Source organism: Miscanthus floridulus, chromosome 9, assembly GCF_019320115.1.
Source record: "Miscanthus floridulus cultivar M001 chromosome 9, ASM1932011v1, whole genome shotgun sequence".
Lineage (NCBI taxonomy): Eukaryota > Viridiplantae > Streptophyta > Magnoliopsida > Poales > Poaceae > Miscanthus > Miscanthus floridulus.
The window spans coordinates 10,804,454-10,809,151 of NC_089588.1; the positions used below are offsets into that span (position 1 = coordinate 10,804,454).

Below are 4,698 nucleotides of genomic sequence, written 5' to 3' on the forward strand. Positions count from 1 at the left end.
ATTAGTATCATTAGATAGATCTTTGAATATACTTTCCTAATAAACTTGTTTGGTGATATAAATGTTGCATGTATGTTCTACAAATCTAGTCAAAGTTGAAAAAGTTTGACTGACACGGATCTCATAGCGACATCTATTTTGGAACGGAGAAAATAGGTTCTGCAGATCAAGCTCTTCAAGAAGGAGAACGAGGAGAAGCAGAAGCTGGAGTAGACCCTGTTCCTGTACTGGAGCACCAGTAGCTGACTAGCAAGTGGACGATGAGCGTCCTCAGGTAGGGTGATTCCTCATTTTCTTTACTTGTCTATCGAATTCTCATATTGTCATTAGCATTGACAGCCAACCCAAGTAGCTGTGCTACCACAAGCCATCAGCATATTATTTCTATTGCTCTGCTGCATCGTATTCCTTCGATTACCTTTGATAAACTGATGCAAACTGCAATATCAAACTAAGTATATATGCTAGGATGCATGGATTTCGGATGTGCCAGCTCTAATGCAGCCACTTCGATCTTTTTAGCACTATAACCAATTGAACTTTGATTGATTTTATGTTGAGGCACAGCCTTGTCTGCACTGTAGCCCTAAATATTTTGTTCAAAAAAAAAGAGAGGTTGTGCTTGATTTTAGCTAAAAAAAAGAAGTATGTGTCTGATGTTTTTTAGTTCTCCAATGTTGATCAAAACCTTAGTAACTCACATTTTGTTGTATATGATTTCAATGCAGAAAAATATCATGATGATAATAACAAAACAAAGATAAGGTAATATATACTCAAAAATTTGATTGTATTAATTGAATCATTGGTACACATGGAATTTGGCCATTCAATCATTCATGCTAGCCTCAACTAATTTGGTATAGCCATTTGTTCAATGGTTTCTCTAATTTCTTCTTTGCCGACATGGGCAGCCATCCAAATGAAAATTTTGACTTCTATATAAAGGGATGTTACATTTCCACACAGTCATCATCTGACTATCTCTAACACCACGGGTGGTCATCACTGTGTACAGAGAGCTAGTATTTCCTAGACTGCTCAAGAGCCCGAAAGACCATATCATCTCTTCCTTCTGATAGACTGACATCATTTAACAACTCCTGGAGTTGATCCCACTCTTCCCTGAGTGTCTCATTGAGTTGTCTTCTAAACTGAATTTCCCATTGCCCATTTTCAAATGCTTGTGCTACCTCTATGTCAGGTTTGGAAGTAATCTGGAAAAGTCTGTGAAATTGCATCTTCAAAGGACATTCACCAGCCAGCAGTCATGACTTCCACAACTCTACCTCTTTGTTACCACTCTCTCAAATCTAGAAGACTGATGCTGAACATTCAGCTAAATATTTGTATGAACTTGGTAAGGAAAACCTCCTGACCTAATCAAGTTTTGTACTCACATGTTTAACAGCTAAAATCTATTCCACTTGATACTAGTCAAAATGATTGGACCTAAACAAACACACATCTTGTTGGCGCCAGTCATCTTTTAATTTATTTACTGTTCCAGTACAGCATCCAAACATTTGCATTTGCTGCTGTAATTTGTGATGATTAGAAATCAATCAATAGGACCATCAGACCCCATGCATTTCCATTTGCTGCTGTAACATGTGTGCTTCATCTCCAGGAATGGCGCTACCTCTAGATTCTGTTTCTTTCAGTTCCGTAGCAATGCACTGGCAAACCTATATAAATAAAACAAGTAAAAAGTAATGAATGAGAATATATGAGTAGACACTGGTACCAATAGGATTAAGAAACATCCACACAAGATTCAGATTTAAGATGTTTTCAAGACCAAGAGGCTATTTAGAATCATGTCAAATGACAGCAGATGCATGGTGAGATCATCCATTAGAGAGAACCGCTTTTCTCGATCTTAATACAATGATGCGCCTTTTGCGTATTCGGGATTTTTTTTCATGTAATTCATACAATACCGGTGCATCCTACATACAGTGCATCTTTCTATAGTTCTTCTACTAGTGCCTATCAGAGATGGATTTGATTTGCACTTGTGTCAGAAATCTTAACCACTGATCAGCTCAAAGAGTTGCAATTCACATGCACACCACCAATTCGGGATTCGGGATTTCATCTGATTGCTTGTGGTGATCGATGCAACTATAGTATCATCAATCGTCAGTGGATTTCTTCGCTTTGGGTGCAGTAGTCGTTGGATTGGATTGTTTTCTGCATGTCTATAATTATCTGTCACTCTGTCAGGCTAGCCTCATTGCCATCGGAGGCTTCATGCTTCAGTTATCCATCTGGCCAGGATTAGTTTGGGACCTTATCGGTTGATTGGCATTTGGCTGATAAGCAAGTGGTTGATTTCATCAAGATGAGAGGCAAGGTTGCTTCCAATGAACACCTATGGACGATGGGTGTTCACTGGGATTTAAAGTCTGTTCCTCTTCATCAGATTTGGTGCTTATCTCTCAATAATATTATGTTTTTTTATTTGGAGCACTAGCTTTGTGATCATCATTGTTGTTCCAAATTTATGAATGAAAGTACATAGTAAGATCAGGACATGCTAAAACGGCTATTGACATCATTGTTGTTCCAAATTTTCGCGTAACTAAGGGAACTACTGCATTGTACTGATGTTCCATGTGAGTTTCTCAAATAGTTTAGTCATGAGCTTTGCTGCATTTGGTACATTTATGTTTCTAATGGTGTTGGGTTTCACTCCCTGATTTAATTCACTTACTGTAATTATATTTCTATAGACAAACCATAATGATTTGAACATAACAAGTGAGTACGGGAAATTTACTCTCCTAGACAGAGGTAAAATTGCAGTCTGGATCCTTTGGAAACTTTCGAGGCCAGATTGTCAAACTAGAAAAATGCAGGCACATGTTGTGATAGATGTATCCAAGTCTTCTTTTGACAGAAGAAATGAATTAAGCACATTGTTTCTATGCCGTAAAACTATACCAATTTATCAATTACCTTAGGCTTTCCCCGGCATCATAGATATAATAATAACATATCCTAATCCTAAACTATATATCAAACTACATGAACTATACCTGGATAACATCAAGATTATTTTCTAGCATCTTTGCACTTAGATTCGTTAAGGCAACAAAATCACCACCGGCTACCTAGTGGATACCAGAAAGAAACTAGTGCAGTTGATCGACCAAACAAAATCAATAATTAGGTTTTCCCAAATCCATAATCCCCATGTTTGATCAAGATGGATGGATTACCTGGTACCGAATCAGCCTCCCACGGCCGGAGTCCGGGTCGGCTTGGCACCTGGCGCTCAGCTCTCGGTCCTCCATCTCCGGGTAGCAGCGTTCGCGGACCTCCTCGTTGGTGAGGTCGCCGAATTGGTTGAGGCCGTAGCACACGTTTTGCCCGGCGGCGGCGGTGGCGTTGAGCCGGACGACGACGCGGCGGTTGCCCTTGAACAACGCGTACCGACACTCCTCCTCACCGACGTCTCTGTACCTCTTTCCGTACCTGGCCTTCCACCCCACGAACATCCGGCGGGTCTCCTGCTCGTACGCCCTCCTTCTCCCCCCGGAACATGAGCATGAGGTTGAACTCCTCAATTGTGGTGGCGGCGAAATTGTTGAGGCCAGATGAGGTGATCCCGGCGGCCCAGGCTCGGGCGACGTCGCGGCGGGTGTTCTTGAACACCGCGTACCGGCACTCCTCTTCGCCGGCGTATCTAAAGGTCTGCCTCGTCCTGGCCTTCCACTGCACGAACATCCGGCGGCTCTCCTGCTCGTACGGGTCCGTGGCCCGCAGCGACACCAGCAGCATCGGCAGCGACACCAGCACCAGCAGCGCCGCCACCGCCGCCGCGAGAGCAACCGTGGAGCCCCGCCCCATCCTCTCGCCGCCAACGACGACGTTGAGGGTGGGTTTGGATGGGCTGCGGTCCTCGACAGACAACACTAAACGGGCCGGAGAGAGAGAGTGGAAGAGGAAAGCCCACCTAACTTGTAATCAATTCTGCTAAAAAAAACTAATTTGTGATCAATCACTTTTTTTTTACAACATGATCAATCACATTGTTTCTCGCTTGCCGGTGCCCGTCTCCGGAGAGGAAGACGATGAACTGAAAATTCAGAGAACGCACTCGAACGCAGTGGAATACTGGAATTTTGGTGCTGCTAAGTGCTAACCAACGCAGCTTTTCTGGACTGATCTATTGATGAGCTTAAACGCACAAGATTACAAGAGGAAACAATGGCCACGAACAGCCATGACGCATTGACGCTGCATGCGGTCTCCACGCTCCGCCATTGCCGTGCCATCCCACGACTTGGAGCGTGCTGATCGCCACCACTACAGCCACTACGACTCAACGAAAAAAGAAGGAAACAACTAACAGCCACTGCATGAATGGAACATGGGTCTGGCTTGTACTGGGACGCGCTCAATCCAGCTAAATTGAACTCCATTATTCTCGCTAAGTCTACAAGGAGAGCTAATTTTACTGCAGCATTTGAAGTTGCTTGCTGTGGCGTTTTACACTACTGTTTTGGCATTATCTACTGATCTGATCTATTTTTCAAGGTTTGAACCGATAAAGGCCACGTCTCCATGTCCATAAGCAAAAGGAAGCCTGAATTTCCTGGTTGAAACACTGTTATCGCTTAAACCTGCACTTTTCTAAAGCCGAAAGTCATCGGAAAAAAGCATGCATTAGCAGAGAACAAACTTTTG

General features: G+C 43.0%; 1 pseudogene; it reads right to left on the reverse strand.

The window, feature by feature from the left end:
• Positions 1-829: 829 nt before the first annotated feature.
• On the reverse strand, positions 830-3,945 carry LOC136481336 (uncharacterized; annotated as a pseudogene).
• Positions 3,946-4,698: the final 753 nt, after the last annotated feature.